General features: G+C 32.7%; 1 long non-coding RNA gene across 2 annotated transcripts in view; it reads left to right on the top strand.

Moving 5' to 3' along the window:
* LOC121027608 (uncharacterized) overlaps window positions 1–16338 on the top strand; it is a 29071-nt gene extending 12733 nt beyond the window's left edge. For both annotated transcript variants that reach the window (XR_005788843.1, XR_005788831.1), the window contains exon 3: window positions 16277–16338. This is a non-coding gene — a long non-coding RNA (uncharacterized LOC121027608). The remainder of the gene's footprint in view (window positions 1–16276) is intronic.
* The last annotated feature ends 3335 nt before the right edge of the window (window positions 16339–19673 follow it).

Genomic DNA, 19673 nt, shown 5'->3' with positions numbered 1-19673 from the left:
TCATAGGTGGAAGAAAAGTCACTATGGCTATCTATTGCAAAATTAAAAAACTAACAAACATATCCTTGCCAGTCTATTGCTGTCCAGTAGTGTGAATGTATTAGAAATGCTACTGAGCTTTTTTACTGAAAACGGAAGGGAAAATTATTGAAAAGTAATGAAGTTTTAACAGGATATATGCAGAGGTAGTTTTATTTTTCTCAAAAATATCTTCATAGAATCACACAGCTTAGAGTTGGTGAAGATTAAACGGTAGTGACTTCCAGTTTTCAAAGAAGTACTTTTTGGAGCACATTAATACTTAAAGTTGTCTATACTATCGTTCTTCCCACACCGCCTCGTTGGCCTGGCCTCCCCACTCCCAATTCAGGGGGAAAAAAGAAGTTCCTCCCTTGGTTGATACATTAAATGTTTATCACATTGACAACAGAATGAAATAGTTTTATGTTTTTTCATTCTTAGGTGGACGAGAGAAGAAAACTTGCCAGTATTTTTCTCCAGTAATTTGCTGAGTGGAAATTGGTAGAGTACTGATATATTTTATTTTTTACATTTATGTGCAGATATAAAGTGGATAGAAATATATACATATGCATAAATAGCATGTGTGCATCAGTTCAAAATAATGTATTTCAAATTTTTATCTTCAAGTATTTCAATATAGAAAAGCATAAGTAATAAAACAACTCTAAGACTTAGGTTTAGCTCTGAGCCAACAGAGGAGTTTCTCTTAGTTTATTAGTCATGAACTACACTTCAGATCTCACTGAGTTCTCAACATAAATAATGAGAAGCCTAATTTTAGTGCCCAAATTCAAGGTGTATATGTTTAATGTTAATTATTATTAATGAGTAATCTTTTTTAAGTTAATGAATTCTCTTACAATAATTGATTAAAATGCTAAGAAAAATAATATATAATATTGTCATGAATTAATTATTTCTTGTTCTAAATAAGTATTATTGCTAATTCTCTAGTCTCACCATTAGTATTTTCTCACCTGAAGAGTGATCTATGCCTCAAGGCTGCCATCAAATGCAGCCCAACATATAATTTGTCTTGCTTTGCATGAAGCATAGTGATAATCAGTAAAATATTAACCATAATAAGCATACTAAGCATAGGGCTGGATTGGCCCACACTGGTCCATTTCAATTAGGAGTCATTTTCAAGCCCACCAGGGTCTCATAATTTCTATAGTCTTTATCAAATAAATATACAGAGACTTCTGAAGATGTGCAGTCAATATTCTTAAGTGTCTGTGTTCTTAAGGATTTTATTGGGCCAGTGGCTAGTGAACCAATACATTCTTAGGTTATAGTTCGGTGTTCAACTGAATATCTTTGTTATTTATTTATTTATTTTTTAATGAGGAAATAATCCTTATGACAACACACTTCCTCCTTCTTTTCATAATACTTCCGATGCTGCTGGATTTTGTCACTTTAAGGTGTGTTTGTTTGTTTGTTTGTTTGTTTTTACCAATTACATACAGGAAGAAGATCATGGCCACCTGTTCCACTCAAATCATCATGCTAGTCCCTGGGGCTCTGTTCAAATTTTACCTTTATGCCCCATTCACAAGCAAAGGGCCTTCACATTCATCTTTCTAGGGTCTGCCACATGCAGTTTTATGGAGGACATGATGTAAAGTCAGCGTAATACTCTTGTTTGTTTTAAATAAAGTAAGACAATAATACCATCAAAATGAGACAGTGTGAGAAAGTGTAAGGTAAGAACAAAAGAGAGAGTTAGCAATAAAGAAGCCCTAGTCACAGAGTAGAGAAGACTGAACAATGGAAAAGAGGTATTGAAAAAAAAAACACAAAACTCTGCATTCTTGTTAATACATAAGTAATACTAAACTTACATAGTCAACAACTAACTTCCCAGCAACATACCCATTGACACATGCCTAAACCAGTCTTATTTCCACTCGCTACTTGGTGAAAATACACAGGAAAACAGAAGCACTTGGCTTAAGTTTCTCTCGATCAATATTCTCCGGCTCTGTTCAAAATGATTTATTTGATGCTACTATCGCAAGTGTTTTAACTACACATTTCCCTTCATGATTAATCTTTAAATAACATACATTAGAAAAATATTTAGTTTATAAACTTATACACTACCTAAAAACATTTCTTAAAATATTATTTTTGTTGACCTTTTTAAAGGTATATAAAACAGAGTGTCACCAACTATTTGAGGATTCAGTTTTTTTTTTTCTGAAAATCTTATAAGAATATATTTCTCCCCATCTTAGTGGTGTCCAGATGAAAAGTTTTGTGAATAACAATCATTTATTGTATGCTTATTGTGTATTGAATACAGAATAGAGAGAAGAGTTGGCATGAAAGGGATTATAATAAATATATAGACTCTGAGTTCAAAGAACTTGTGATCTGTTTGGAAAAGTTACATGAATACACAAAATCACTAAAATTGAAACCTCTTGGTGAGAAAATAGAAATAGCATCACGTGTCTTAGAAAAATAACTGTTTTCCAAAGGAAAATTTAATATATCAAGTTCGAGGTTATAGTCTTTAGTTACAAAACAACTAAGGCCCTATGTATCAATATCAGTTCTCATCAGGAGATTAATTTTTTTCAATTTATTAAAGTAAAATTGCAGCACAACAAATGGATAAACAATGTGTACATAAATCTTTAATATTTTTCATCCAAATTAAGAGACAGTACATTTTATAAATATTTGCACAAATATTAGAAATAATGCATAAGAATAAAATATAATTTTATTCCTTATGGAAAGTCAGTATGTCTGACATTTAAACTGGGAGAAATATTCTCTCTGTTAAACTTACACAGTGTCAGTGCACAGGCCTCTCAATATAAGAAGCCATAAAAGAAAATATTTAAGTCATTTTTACCATGCCATTTCCAAGTTACTTGATAAATTATCTTGTCTACAGATGTTGCCATTCTCAGTACATTGGCTTAAAAGTACACATGGAATATATGTTATGTTTCAAGTAGTGGGGAAGTTGTTTATGTAGGAATAAACCTCTATAATTATAAAATAAGTCTATAAAATACTTATTTGAACAAGTTATTTAAAAAAAATTTCCCCCTTAAAAATTAAATTTTAAGTCATTTACCGAACATTTAAAAAGCAACTGCAGACCTGGGCTAAGTATTGGAGATTTAAATATGCAAAATATACATAGAGGTGTACATATATTATAAAATTAACTCCTTCAAGGAAGCAGTCTGTTGGAAGATATAAGTGTGAGGGAATGATTAGAAAAAAATCAACTTTCAAAACACTTATAAATAGTGTATTATGGGAGCACTGAAACCCAGCTTTTGGATATACATAAAGAGTACTACCTCAAGGAGATCAAGATGCTAGTTTTAGGAACCATTTCTGCCAATTATTAGATGGAATCTTGAAGGTGAACGACATTGCCATTCACAGAGACAGACTGTACCATAATATTGCAAAGCCTGGGCGCTGGTGGGTGGCAGACATTGATTCAAACCCTCTTGTAAATTCATTCTGTCCATAGCCCTAAGATTGTCTCTACCACATAGGCCCTTCATCATACTCAGTGGGTTATCAGAAGTGACTTGACCAGCCAATCCATAGGTTGGTAAATGACTGATTTAGTGCTGTGTCACAAGATCCTTGCCTACCAAGGACATGAAAACTTCAGTGGGAAGAAAGAGATCAATCCAGGTTTCTTACCCTGTCAACACAAAACTCAAGGGAAGGTGAGCAGCTTTTTGTTGTACTTATTTTGCTTTGATTTGTGGGGCAGGGTGAGGGAGTGGAAATGGAGAGAGAAATCTTCATAAAAATGAAGTTCTGTAGTAGAAATACATGAATGACTATTTGTTGCTGTTATAGTATATTGTAAGATTCTTCTTAATGTTATTATGTTTAACAGGAAGGTATATAGTTAAAATAATAACCTACTTAATGGAGGTGTTTTGGATCATGAATAAGTTTCCAGTTCCAATCTTCATAAGAATCAGTGTATTCCTATTTTTCCTCTTCCCAGAAGGTCTGTGTTCAGTACTCAGTGAAGTTTAGTCGTGGGAGAGAAATTCTTGTTTTCCATTATTCAATATGTATCAGTAAGATAAATGCCCCTCCCACCTGTATTAGTTGAGCAACCAAAATACCTAATGAACATAAGACCTTGTTGGAAAGAATGAGAATTAGAAATGGTTATTGAAAGAGTAGAGAAGATATACATAAATTATTAGAAGGTGTTATTTTAGTCTATGAACTTCTAGAAGTTCTAGGAAACTTGTCTTTCATTCTCAACTGGAACTCTAATTGTAGTTATTTAATGTTAATTAATATATATTCTTACAATCTCTAACAAAACGATAAATTTCATAAGAAGTGGGATCATGACTTAATCATCTTCCTGTGTGAATGACATCCAAGGTAAAATCTTTTGCATGGTGTTTCAATGATTTGTTGTTGTGGCCTTTTGAATTTAAATCTCTGTAAAAAAGGCTGTGTGTTTTTTTGTAAGCCACTGAAGTCAGTGCTTAGTTAGATCATATTCAGAAAAATTTATATGTGCTTCTGATTCAGGATATAATCAGGGTAAAATTTCTTTGGGCTTTAAATTTGAAAAAGTAGGCACAAAGAAGATTTGTCAAGCATACATCATACATGTAACATCAAGGTGATTTTATGTAACATTAATTTAAGATGTCTCTATGGAAAATGTATATCTCAGACATGGTTGTAGGTATCTATAGTATCTACTGCTTTTTCAATCTTCAAATAACAAAAATAAAATTTGAGCAAATAAGTATAGAAATTCCAATGGCAGGTGCTGATTTACTGATACTCTAATATCATTTAAAATATTTATATGCTCTAGATTCATAGTTTTAAAATGTGTTTTTCATGTTTAAACATGGCCCTGAAGTAATGTTGTTGTTGTTGTTGTTGTTGTTTTGTTTTTTGTTTTTAATGGTCCTTCCCCTCAAAAAAAAAAATCTTATTCTCTAAACCAGTTTCATTGATTAGTTTGAGGAAAAATGAGTTTTCTGGTTTTAGGGCAAGCAGAAGACTCATTTGTTAAATTAGGCATTTGCCTAATGGATAAAGGAGGATCAGTAAGATTAAGGTCATGGATCTTCTCTTGTTGTCAGATAATGTGTTAAATAAAATCAAATGAATGATAAACAAGGGTAATTGCAGAGAAAAGATTCCTTTAGGGTTCAATTCAGAAATCTTCTAAAAAGTGAATTTTCAGGTGGACACTCAAAATTGTCTTTAAAGTAGATAATAGGGGCAAATAAGAGAATCATTTTCAGAGGATTAAAATGTCCTATTCACTATTTTTAAGAAGATGATAAAAATTGCTTATGTTAGAATTCTGAACGATGAATACACTTAAAGTGATTTGTGAATACATTTTTAAGTCATCTGTGGCAAAGGCCACTATCTTTTTATGACGAAGACAGTAATATCAGTCTTATTAAGACAAATTAAAAGGTCATATCAGAATGCAGACATAAGCAAAGCTCAGATTAACAGAACACAATTAATTTGGAAAGGTAGAAGAAGAATTAAATTACATAAGCCAAATGGAGAACAAATTTGCATTATTTTGTCTTCAAAAACACATGGTATGAGCATGAAAAATAAACCCTTAAAATTCTTCCCTAAGTAAGAAACAGAAAAGGCAAGTTTTGAAGAACAAATACAGATGTAATGATGAATAACAGTACACAACACACACCCTTAGAACAATGTTGTTTTATTTATAGAAAATTGGATCATTTTGATAATAGCACTATATCAGAATATACAATATTATCTTGGGGGGAAATAGTCATTTTACTAAAAAAATATTGGTTCAAAATCTAAAATTAAAATTATAAATGATAAAGCAAAATAGACTAAGGTTGCAGAAGACCCAATGGATATCAGAAATTTATGCCTACTTTTATATTTCAATATTGGCATTATGAAATCATTCATCAGTGAGGACAGACTTTACTTAATTTTACTAATTGAAGAGCATTAAATTAAAATTGAATGGACATTTTATAAAGTTTGTGAGAAAGATATGCATCTAGGATTTATCATTTTTTTTTTTTTTTCTGTTTCTAATGCTTACAAAGAAAGGTAAATTGTTATGAACTGAAGCTTATACCTAAAAGAGAAAGAAGGTTTCAGGGAGCATTTGTTATTTACCATATTTTTTTCAAAATGATAAAACTCTAACATAAGATAGTGGCAGGTGGTGCCAGTATTAAGTTATAGAAATATTTAAATTCTACAAAATTGTATTGATTCATAAACCAGAATTTTGAAACTAAACCTGATTTAGAAGTTTCTGTCATCACTTTTTTGTTTAAGTTTCTTGTACTGAATAAATGTAATTTGATAAAATGAACAAGCTTTAGTTTTAAAGCTCTTACTGTAAAACCAGCAAATACATCTTGGCAATTGTGCCCTTTTTTTTTTTTTTTTTTTTTTTTAGACTGTAAAGCTGAAATCAAAGGCAAGGTTAGTAAAAAATGTACATTTAGAGCAGTTAACAGAATCTAAAAAGTTTGATCATCTTGTTTGAAATTCAAGGCTTGTACACTATTTTACTTACCTTTTAGTTTATGCTCTGTTGTTATACAGTTGTTTTCTGTATGCACTATATTTATTTTTCCTTTTCCAAATTGACATAAAATATTAATTTGTCATTTTTATATCACAGGACACAAGAAGTTACATTGAATAATATATAGTTGATAAATCAGTATTATCTTAATGAGGTTTAGTATTGTTATACTGCTATTGTGCTATTATTTCTTTTATAAGATTAGGTAATTCATTAGTAAAACCTTATACCAGAATGAGAAAGCCTTGCCATCAAAAACCAAAAAAAATGAGTACAAAGAGATACAGGGGATATTAGAGTTCCTACCAGGAGTAAATTTCTGTGAAAAGATAGGCAGGCTCAGGAGGTTAGAGTAAGAGTTTAGCAAGCACAAGAAGAAAGCCCAAAGCTAGATTATACCATGATTTATATTAGATAGTGGAAATGGTTGTAATTAATTTATTCATTTAGCACTTAACAACGTTCAAAGCTATACACTCAAGGTATAATTTGTACCTGGTCACGGATATATGTAATTCTTGATTTATAGCATATGATGAAATCAATTTATAACCAAATAACCTAATTCACCAGGTAAACCTATGATCAAATAATATAAGACCAATGTATAGATAAATAGTTTGTAAAAATAATTTCTAAATAACATTTATGGTAAGAACAAGAATTATGTGCTGATTTTTACCCCCAGTTTCAAGAAGAAATATCTATTTTGGGAGCCCTGAAATTTCATTCAATTAAATAACTACTGAATATCTAAGTGTAGGACAAGCCTGGGTGGGACATATAAATACAATAAAAGTAGTATACAAAATATAAAAGAGAGGAGTAAGACTAATTTATTTCTGAGGAATAAGTAATTACTTATCAAACAAATAATATCTTGCATGGTATCTTTAAGAGAATATAGTTTAACAAATAGAGAAGGGAAACATTCTTGGAAACCATAATTTACAGTTGGTAACCACAGATGGTAGTTACCAAACATGTAAGAAGAGTTACATATTTTTGCTAAAGATCTTCAAGAATCCAAAGCCATTCAGATGCAATTTAAAAAAATAGATTAGGGGGGGAAAAAAAAAAAAAGCAAAGCCTCACCTCGTCTGATGACATTACAGATTCTAAACTATTAAACAAAAAATTCCTCACAGCTGTTAGAATAAATATATAAGTCAATTGTTGTGCCATGCCCACTTAAGAAAATTCTTCACAAATTTTCTTACAAAGAAGTGGAATTCTTCAGAATTTTTTTTAAATTTCTTTTTACATTTATTTATTTTTGAGAAACAGGGTGAGACAAAGCGTGAGCGGGGGAGGGGCAGAGAGAGAAGGAGACACAAAATCTGCAGCAGCCTCCAGGCTCTGAGCAAGCGGTCAGCACAGAGACTGATGCGGGGCTCGAACCCACAAAATGATAGATTATGACCTGAGCCCTGAGCCGAAGTCGGACGCTCAACCGACTGAGACACCCAGGTGCCCCTAGAATTTTTTTTAATACAGAGTTTCTCTTCTTTATCACAAGAATTTAAAATTACCACTAACATTTAAGCTTTAAGTTGTTTTGTTGATTGAATAAAAAGGTATATGTAAAATTTTATTGTCTATCTCTATATATATCTTACAATTTTTAAATTCATAGCTAAATCCTAGAGCAAGTTTGTAAATTTTCCTACAGGCACAAGTTCCTTTATCAGTTAATATAGCTTTTAATAGAGGCTGACATTTTTTAAATGTATATCTTCTCCATATTTAGAGTACATAATTCTGTCTAAATAATGACACATTTTTTTATACAAGGCAATTGATATCTTAAATTCAAGTTTCAGTGAATTAAAAAGGTTAAACATCTGGGCACACATGGATTTATTCCTTATATTTTATAAAAATATATTTGATATATTGTAAACACATTTACAGCATATCATCTGACTTCTATTTCATAATAGTTTTGAAATTACTCATTTTTAAATACAATGTTTAATATAAAAGTTATTTACATTATAGCATATTTTATTAGTTAATGTTTATAAGTCAGACAACAAATTAGAACAACATAAACGGGAGAAAACATTTCTGTATATTTTTTTCCCCAAATTACCATTATAATGTGTTTTTTTCCTATTTTTTTTTTTTAATTGCTTCCTGAATGGCTTTGGGTTACTGAATTTTTTAGCACTCACAGCCCATCATGATGACAGCTTTTATCTCATATTGATCATCAGATAATCTTGGCCTTGATAACACATTAGCCTTCAGCAATGTTTACCCAACCATTTTTATAAATATTTTAAAAAACATGAAATGCATATATTCTGGACCTTGATAAGGGTAGTAGACATTTCTCTAATATTTTTTATTCTCTTGAAAACCCAAGACCATTACATTAAACCTGTTCACATCCAAATATAATTTTGTTCACTCTCTGTAAGTTTTTTTTTTTTTTTCCTTTAAGTGGATGAATTAAACTACTAAACTGTCCTAGGTTTTAGACCTCTATATTACTATAATAAAGTGATCAGAAATACCACTCTCTTGTCAATTTTCATCATAACTAAAATAAGAGCTTCCAAAATTACAATTACTTATCCTTTTAGTTTCTAAATTAGGGGAGCTTTCTCTCCTAGACCTATCAACTAATTTCTTGTCCACTTATTTCCACTGGCAGCTAAATTGGTTTTACACTCCAAAGTGTTCCATTATAGGAAAGAGGCTAAATAGTAATAATTTCCTAGCACATTAAAAAGATAAGAATGTCAAGAATTCTATGTAAATCAAGTTTTCAAATGGTGAGCAAGTGAAGTAAATGATCACAAACCCTTTGTTTTTTAATTACAATTTAATTCCCATCAGGCAAAATGTGGTTCCTGGTTAACTTTCATTCATCATGATATAAAATAATAAACAGAATTCTATCTGTTTTTTGTGATTTGAAGAAATCATGAGGACTCTATTTTTAAAGTAAATTTTTAAAAAATGGAGAGGCTTGAAAAGTTACTCATTAATGAATACAAAGGTTTACAATGTATGTTATTCAAACTTGCTAGATGCAATCATTGTCTTATATGTATGTATATATATATGTATCTAATATAATGATAATATATAAATAAATATAAATATATAAATATAAATATAAATATTTATATTAATATACAAATATATACACAAATATAAATATATATTTCATATAATTATATATAGTATGTATAAATATATATGTATATCGTACTTGCTATATGCAACCTTTGTCTATATATATAACTTATAAATGGCGTATCTGGCATTCCAACAAATGTCTGTCTGATTTAAAAAACCCTAAAGTCATAGTAATGTAATTCCAGTATACATTATTGCCTTTTAGAAACAAAAGGTGATCAGTTTGGATAGCCCTTGAGGCTGGTTTTCTTCCTCTGATAGCTGAGCTGAATGTTGATTCAGAGGATTCAAGTTAGCTAAAGGGAAGACCAGCGTTTCAGCAGGCACAAAGCTCCAGAGGTTTCTTCTTTTCTAACAAGCATTCCACCTCTAGGGGTTTCTATCATTACCTGCTCACACAGATATTCTTGTCCCCTGACCTTATAAATATGTAGAGCATTCCTGGATGCGGGAGGGGTATGTCTATCAAAGCATTGGCCATTTAAGCTGTGTAATAGTGAGATTTGGAGCAAGATTTGCCACTGCTTCTTCCCTGTTTGTAAGTGTTCCCTCAATAAGCTTCTCTGCAGCACATGGCACTAGATACATATGTTTTGCCTTATTCGACTATCAAAAATTTAGGCACAAAATTCTAACACATCTCACTTAAAATGTATAATAGCTTTCAACAAGAATCATGAAAACTATAAAAACAGATTTGCTCATATATGTATCAAACTAACACTTCATTCTCTCATTTTTTCCCCACATTTTGATAGTAAACTTCCTATGGTGATTCGCCCTATCTTCACAAGTTTTATAGTCTAGTAAGCATAGAGATATGCACAAATGCAGTAAAATAAGTTAATTACCATAATTATGACAGAAGATAATGCACAACAGTAGCATTGTAGAAGGTTCATCTCAACAGGCCTATTTTGTCAGAAGTGGCAGCCTTTAGGCTGAGATGTGAGGGGTATATAATCATCTTCCAGACATATCAACAGGTAGGTATAGTCCAGAAAGATGCAAGAGTAGGAACACAAACGTGAAGGAACAGTAACGTTGCAAGCAGAATAATGATACCCATAAATGTCTATGACCTAATCGCTGGATGACCCATGACCTAATCGCTGTGAACATGTTATGCCAACAGAAAAGGGATTTTGAAGATGTAATTAAGGCTAAAGACCTTAAGAGTCCAATGGAATCACATGAGTCATTAAAATTGGATAACTTTATCCAGCTAAAATTAAAAGAAAAAGATGCAAGAAGTCAGACCGAAGTAGTAGAAAGTGAAGTCAAAGAGGTTCCATGGGTGAGAAGGATTTAATACACTGTTGCAGGCTCTGAAATGTAGGTATCAACATGCAAGAACCAGTGACAGCCTCCAGGATCAAAGGACAGACTCTGACAGTCAGCAAGGAAATGGAGACCTCCATCCCACAAACACAGGGGACTTTATTCCGCCAATGACTTGAATGACCTCAGAAGGAGATTCTTTCTAGAGTCTTCTGATAAGAAGCCAGCTGGCTGACCCCTTGATTGAAATCTCTGAAACCTAGAGCAGAGGAGATAGCTGTGCCAATCTGGTTTTCCGACCTATAAGAACTGTGACATAATTGTTTATATTGTTTTAAGAAACCAAATCTGTGGTGAGTTGTAAGGGCAACAATAAGAAACTAATGTAAACCATGATTTATAGTATCATTTGGGTTTAAGACCAAAGATGGGAGTGAGGAATCAGATCATAAGAAAAGTTTAGATGGTATTTTGTAACTTTTTGAGTTTAGATTTTATCTTGAGTTTAAATGTCAATTTTTAGTTACTGAGGAGCTAGTAGTAGATGATTTTAAGTTGAGGGTTAACGTAATTAAGTTAGAATAATCACTTGGGGCAGTGGAAGAGAAGACATAATAGACAGGAATGATTAAAGAGTGTGAAACTGACAAAAGATTTGGACAAAAGATTTGCAAGGTCCCAATCATAACATGATAAATGTTTAGTCTATAATAAAAACAATGGATACAGAGAAATCAAATCAGTGACAAATATTTAGGATGTAAAATGGATAAGATATTGTGATTCAGTGGGTAAAAGAAAAAAAAGAGAAGGAAGATGAGTTTTCCTCTTGGATTTTTCTCTCTCCCAGACTTCTGGCTTAACAAATTGTGTAGACAATAGATAGTTGCTGAGATATGGAAATGAGAGAGAGAGAAAGAGAGAGAGAGAGAGAGAAAGATTGAAATGGACTAAAGATCGGGGGGAACATGATGAATTACTTTTTTTACATAGCTTAAAGTGGCTCTGAATCCTTTGAAAAATGAGTAATAAGTTATATTCATGACTGAGCTGTTCAGTTCTGCAGATTATATAGAGTTGGACATTGTATAAGCCGACAAGTCATATATGTTGAGGCAAGTATTTCAATTTTGCTTGGAGATATTAGGATATAATATTAGGATATAAGAAATATATGAAGCTGTGTTTATACATAAAATTCTCCTGATAGAGAAGAAAGCACATAATCATTTTAGAGATGGACAGAGGAAGGTCTTAAAAAACTAATAATACAGTCTGGCCTGATTGGCTCATGGATATCAAGAGAAGAAAATTTCAATAAGGAAACAATGGTCATATATGTCAAATTTCCCACAGAGGTCAATTAAGAGACAAACTAAAAATGTATATGATTTAAACAGTGAGACTTCTGTCATGTTTTTCCCCCAAGTAGAGTTTATAGAGATATCTGGCCTAGACAGGTGGTATTCTATGGACTGTGAGGAAGGGTGGGTTATCTATTGCTTCTTATCTTAGTATATGAATCAGGGATACATACAGAACTTGACTAAGATTTTTCAACAAACCTGACAAATCAAAAAGTAATATGTATAAAAAGCAGCAGAGCCTCTCTTTCAAAATCATGGGGTAACACAGGAAACATCAGTTTTTTTTTTTTTAGAATTTTTTTTAAATTTTTTTTCAACATTTTTTATTTATTTTTGGGACAGAGAGAGACAGAGCATGAACGGGGGAGGGGCAGAGAGAGAGAGGGAGACACAGAATCGGAAACAGGCTCCAGGCTCCGAGCCATCAGCCCAGAGCCTGACGCGGGGCTCGAACTCCCGGACCGCGAGATCGTGACCTGGCTGAAGTTGGACGCTTTACCGACTGCGCCACCCAGGCGCCCCGGAAACATATCAGTTTTTAAATGAAATCCCAAATTGATTTCTGTCTTCATGTTGAGTGAAAAGATAAGAAGTGTGTACATTTGGGAGTGACTGTGGAGTGCAACATGTGATATCTTGCTACCTAGCATCAAGGCATTAGCTATTTTGCTAGTTAAGTAATATAAATGACAAAACTTTCTTAAAAAGGCAATTGAGGAACCTGAAGGAAAATGTTAGTTATCAGTGAGTTATGTCCAGAGTAAAATAACATATGATGGATTATAGATGATAGATAGATAGATGATAGATAGATAGATAGATAGATAGATGATAGATAGATTGTGATAGATGATAGCATAGAGGGAAGGAGGGAGGGAGACAGGGAGACAAAGGAAGAGGGGGGGAGAGAGAGAGATTGAGAGAGAAAGAGGGGCAGAGAGAGACAGAAATATTTATTTTGCCCAATTTGCTCATGCAGCTGTGGAAGCTGGTCAGTTTGTAGGACAGGCCAGCAGAGCAAAAACTCAGGCAGGATTTCTTTTTTTTTTTTTTTTAATTTTTTTTTCCCAACGTTTATTTATTTTTGGGACAGAGAGAGACAGAGCATGAACGGGCGAGGGGCAGAGAGAGAGGGAGACACAGAATCGGAAACAGGCTCTAGGCTCTGAGCCATCAGCCCAGAGCCCGACGCGGGGCTCGAACTCACGGACCGCGAGATCGTGACCTGGCTGAAGTCGGACGCTTAACCGACTGCGCCACCCAGGCGCCCCTCAGGCAGGATTGCTAAGAGTCTTGATGCAGAATTGCTTCTTCATTTTGTAACCTGTTTTTGTTCTTAAGGACTTCAACTGACTGAATGACACCCATCTACTTTATTGAGGATAATCACCTTTAATTATGTCAAACTGACTACAAACATTAATAACATCTACAGAGTAGCTTCACAGGGACATCTAGATTAGTGTTGGACCAAACAACTGGGCACCCTAGCCTAGCCACGTTGACACATAAGACTTACTATCTCACTGGATATAAATTTTGGTTTGCTCTTGCATAACTGGTGACTTTGAGCAAGATGTGATATGTCTATGCCTTAGTTATGTCACCAATAAAATAAGTTTAGAACAGTAACTTCCTCATGGGGATACCTTAATATTATAATTGTCTATATGTGCAAGATACTTATATATTTAGGCCAGTGTAAACAGTCAATGCTCTCTATTATTCAACTTTTACTGTTATATAATACAACTTAAACAAATCATGTTTCCCGAATTACAATATTGTCCCATATAGTATGAATTGTACATGAACTGAAACTGGCTATGGGCAAGAGGGGTAATCAGAAATAATGTAGTATTTACATACTTTCACTCTTAATGGAGAAAAAATGGGAATCACCATTTAACTCATGAAATACGAAAAATTATAGCAATACAGAAGAAAGGTAACTAGAAGGAATAAAAAATAATGACAAAGGAAGAAATTAATGAGTTTGAAGATAATTAAGACCAGGCTTCAAGCTATATTAGAAAGCTGTAGTCATCAAGACAGAATGGTACTGGCCCAAAAACAAACACAGAGATCAATGGAACAGAATAAAAAAACACAGAAATGGACCCATGACTATATGGTCAACTAATCTTTGACAAAGCAGGAAAGAATATTCGTGGGGTGGGAACAGTTTCATCAACAAATGGTGTTGAAAAAACTGGACAGCAACATGCAGAAGAATGAAACTGGACCATTTTCTCACACCATACACAAAAATAAAGACATAAATCTAGGAGCTGCCTTTTCAAAAAAGGGGTAAAATAGTAGAATACTCAACGTTAATTATAAAAGGTAAGTTGGAGATAGGAATAATGTACAAAAATAGAGATGGTAAAGGAGTTGAAAACACATAGGAGAGTGATAATAATTAAACAAAGCTGTGTACAACTCCATGATAATAAAGTATTCACATGTAATAATAAAATGGTTGGTTTTTTACGTTTATTTATTTTTGGGACAGAGAGAGACAGAGCATGAATGGGGGAGGGGCAGAGAGAGAGGGAGACACAGAATCGGAAACAGGCTCCAGGCTCTGAGCCATCAGCCCAGAGCCCGACGCGGGGCTCGAACTCACGGACCGCGAGATCGTGACCTGGCTGAAGTCGGATGCTTAACCGACTGCGCCACCCAGGCGCCCCTGGTTGGTTTTTTAAACAGTGCCCAATTTATCCCAATTGTTCCAAAAAGAGGAAGAAAACTGAAATTGTCCAATAGCCATGAGAAAAGGTAAAATACTTTCAACATAAATTAGTACCTATAAATGATGAACTTAGGGCACTATCTTTTTTAAAAGTTACTCATAACTACATTAAAATGTGATCTTTTGTATACTTTGTGTTGAAAGAGAGCTGTGAATCACATGTAATCAATAAGCTACCTAGTCCTGACAGCCAATGTGATTATGAATTTAAGTTAACAGGAAAAGGTTAAATCTTGAGTGGAAATACTGTTTGATTTGTTTGCTTCATTTTGTATTGGTTGGTGTCCACTAGATGCCATGAGGTTGAAGTCCATATGCATTTTTACCAACTTTATGATTACTCCATTTTGGTAACTGGCAAGTATCAATAATTTTGAACTCCGGCATAATGTTTTTCAGACCAACTTACTCTAACAGAGGTTTTAGTAGCTCAATCATTACTTGTAGTACCTATTAAAGTTTTAAGTTTTGTCAATAAAGTTATCAAGTACACTCAACAATAAAATGTAATCAGTAAAGTCAAGTAGATATTTGGTATGCCTTTCCTTTATAAATATAAATTTTTATAATGTTTCATTTGAATATCTCTAAATTTCTCTAGTTAAAATATAGTTAAATGTTTAAATTTCAATTGATATGAACAATTACTCTAAAATAAAAAATTTCCATAGCATGTGATCTTAAGAATATTTACAGAGAGAATTTACAAAGCTGTTGAAAGCAATTTCTTGCGAGATAATGTTTGCCAATATACAGAAAATTCTAGAAACACCATGAAATAAATATTTTTTGATTTCTGAAACAAAAATGTTCAATGTCAAACTCAGTCTACATTATTATAATGAAAATTATGTTTCTTTCATAGGATTTTAAGTAAGCAACATGTAGAATCTGCAAAATGGTACTGTTATGTCTTGGTAATTTTGCCTATGATGGCAAATTAATAATCTTCTTTCTAATTGAAGCACATGTAAATAATATTCATTTTTAAACTTTAGGTTTTTGTTTTACACTGCCCAGATTGATACCATTTTTCTAATAGTTGAATGTATCCATATTCATTAGGCACAGTTAAATATGATATTGTTTTTGTTCCCTCAGAGACCTCAGAACAAACAAACCATGCCAACATCTTGATTTTGGACTTCTAAATCTCCCAAATGGTGAGAGAATAAATTTCCTTTGTCTTTTAAGCCACCCGGTTAATGATACTTTGTTATGACAGACCTAGGAAACTAATACACTTACTAAAGATGCTAATTTTGAATGTTTCATGTGGGTGGATTAAGAGGAGGTGTGGAATACATCATCTTTGCAAGAATATCTCCATATATATTAGAGTCAAATTCTTTTCTTTGTGCAAAGATTTATCCTTCTCACTTCTGAACTTATACTCTGGAAAACTCAGGAGCCATCTTGAACTGTACATTAACTGCACAAAAAATGTTTGTTAAATCAAACACTGCGTATGAATACAGTTAATCATATCATGCATATGAAAAGTTAGCTGAGATTACTTACTCTTGGTTTCAGAAGGCCTTCTGGGAACCTGGATCAAATATAAATATGTGACAAACACTTGTGTATTTACATACATATATTTAGTTCAAATCTTCTAAATTATTAAGAAATTATGTCAAAAATTATAAAATGTATTTGATAATTCTAAAATTTAATAATCTCAAATTTTCTAACTGAAGACACACGTGATGATATTCTTTGAATCAATGTAAAAAAGTCTTCCTTCAAAATATAGTGTAGGGGCACCTGGGGGCTCAGTCAGTTGAGCTTCCAACTCTTGATTTCTGCTCAGGTCAGGATCTCATGGTTGGTGAGATTGAGCCCACTTCAGGCTGTGGGCTCACAGTGTGGAGCCTACTTGGGATTCTCTCTTTCCCTCTCTCTCTCTGTTCTTCTCCCACTATGTGAACATGCATATGCACATTCTCTCTCTCTCAAAATTAACAAACTTTAAATTTATATATTCCACTTAATATATTTTGTATATATTTGTATACATACATATATATATATATGTATATATATTCCATTTTCATAGCAACCATATTGTTTCCTTGTGTTTGTCATTGAATGGAGAAATTTTTCTTGGTTGCATAATTTACATAAATTATGCATGTGTCTTATTGCTTCTTCCTATTATCAATCTGTAAGAAATAAACTCACATTTTCAGCTGAAATGCTAAATGATGCAAATATTAACATTTCTATGATTCAGGATAGAAATTGATATGGGGAGTTGACTTGATGGAACTTCCTTTCTGTTTGATTACTTTTCTGTATTTGTTGAATCTACTGTGTTAAGGACTGTATCTCTAAATTCATTTAGGCATAGTCCATAATGTGACTTTGTCTAGCCTCAATGCTGGTGTTCTTTCTGTTACTTTACAGAGATATGCAACAATATGTGAAGATCCAGCCAGGTCATTGGAAACTTCTTCCAACTCAGCAAGGTGCTCTATCAACTGAAAGTAAGTCCAAAGTATTAGGGACAGTTCAGGTCAATGTGGCTTTCTGGCAACAGGCTTTTTCCACCCATTGTGTCTCTACTTGGGCATAAGATGCCAAGTGACAGGTCAGTTTTGAAATCTATGACTCCATCACATTACAAGGACTTCCAAATGAGGTAGTTGTGTTTCTCCAATGTTCTAGCTTTTTCTTTAACTCTTGCCCCTCTGAGTTAGGGAGTTGTAAGTTTTTATTGTATGCCTGCATTTGTAATATGTCATAACTTTCTTCTCAATAAGTATAATTTCAGTATATCTAACAGGAAGTTTTCATATTGTGTGAGACTATACTCAGGTTTCTTTTGATGGATTTTCTCAGTCCTGTTTTTTATATATCTTTGCTTACTTTATTTGTGTGTATATATATGTGTGTGTGTTTTCAAGATGAATGGTATTCAACACCTACATACCAAACACTCCTTTCGAATCATACAACTTGAATATGATCTCATCTGAGTAGATAGTATGGGACTATGAAGAATACAGCTATGTACAAGAATGGAGAAATGACTATATATAAATTAAAAATTGAAACAGTCTACAAATGGTATATATGCCATATTTACAACTTAGTATATGCAGATAAAAAAAAATAGAAATATATGTTACCAGCCCTACCAGAATAATCACTTTTTATTTTCTTTCAAACTTTCTGGATATTATTTGCTGATTTTTCTATAAAAGCTAAAGAGTGTAAACAAGTAATTTATATTATTGCTACTGTCTAACAATACTAAGTACTTATTTACTGAGTAATATATTAACTACATTATCTAAACTTTTATAATTAAACATGAAAACAATTCATTCAAGTAGACCTGACCTGCTTTTTCTTAGATGAGGTCCCTGAGGCTTAAGGATATTGATGATATCTGAACTTTATGCAGCTTACAATGACAGAACCAGTATTCAAATTCAGAATTCAGGACTCCATGATTCCTCGCCATTCATTCCACACAACAATAGTGTTACTCAAAAAGCTCAAGTGTCTAATTCTCATAACGATATATCTGCAGATCAAGTGAGAAGAACCGGTTTTAAAGACACTGAATACAGTCACATATTTTAGCTTGTTTTTTAATGGCAATGTTTCTTGGTGAAATGTAAAATTAGAAATTTGTGTTCGTTTTTAGTGCCAAATAAAACACACTTACAGCATGCAAAAAATCAATGGGGATGCTTTTCTAACATTCATATTTATGTGAAAATATTGCTTTATTCTTCTCATTGTATCAAGCTGATATTAATCAAATTGACATAATGAAAATACATATGTGTTAATAGTTCCTTGTATTTCAAGCACTTCAGTAAAATACATTCTTTTCCTATAAAACAGAAACTAGAGAACGCTTTCAAATTAAGTGAAAGTTGCTGGAAATATGTCAAAAAATTAAATATGATAATTATTTAAAAAAATAAAAGAATTATACATTTCTAAACAGAGTTGGGAAAACCAATTTGAACACATAACTTGCAGAATATGTTTTTCATCTATTGAGTATTAAAGTAAAACCTAAGTAACTCTATAACACGACCATGTGTATTTGCTTTTGAATTACTCTCTGATTAACTTGGTATTTTTTGATGCTAATGAGTTTGCACCAACATTTACCCTATCCGGCCTTAAACAAAACAGAGGACTCAAGGGGATGAAACACAAATTTTGCAAATGTTAAAGGAATAAAGCATCTGCAAGATATTTTACATAAGCATCATAGAATATATCCCAAAAGGCATTGTTTGAAACTACGAAAAGGTTTATTATTCATATCAAAATGAATAGCATACAGTACTTTTGGGAGAGCAAGACATATTGCGTTCTAATTCTTCCCATAAGCCCTAGATTTTCATATGAAAAGGAAATATAGCTTTCATAGGTCAGTTGCTTTTTTGGATCACCACGTAATATTTCTGTTTATAACATGATGTATTTTCTTCACAGATCAAAAGCTTAACTGCCTCATGAAAGTTAA

The sequence above is a fragment of the Herpailurus yagouaroundi genome, unplaced genomic scaffold (assembly GCF_014898765.1).
Source record: "Herpailurus yagouaroundi ecotype Mexico unplaced genomic scaffold, PumYag 28, whole genome shotgun sequence".
NCBI lineage: Eukaryota > Metazoa > Chordata > Mammalia > Carnivora > Felidae > Herpailurus > Herpailurus yagouaroundi.
This window is presented reverse-complemented; position numbering and strand designations above follow the sequence as displayed.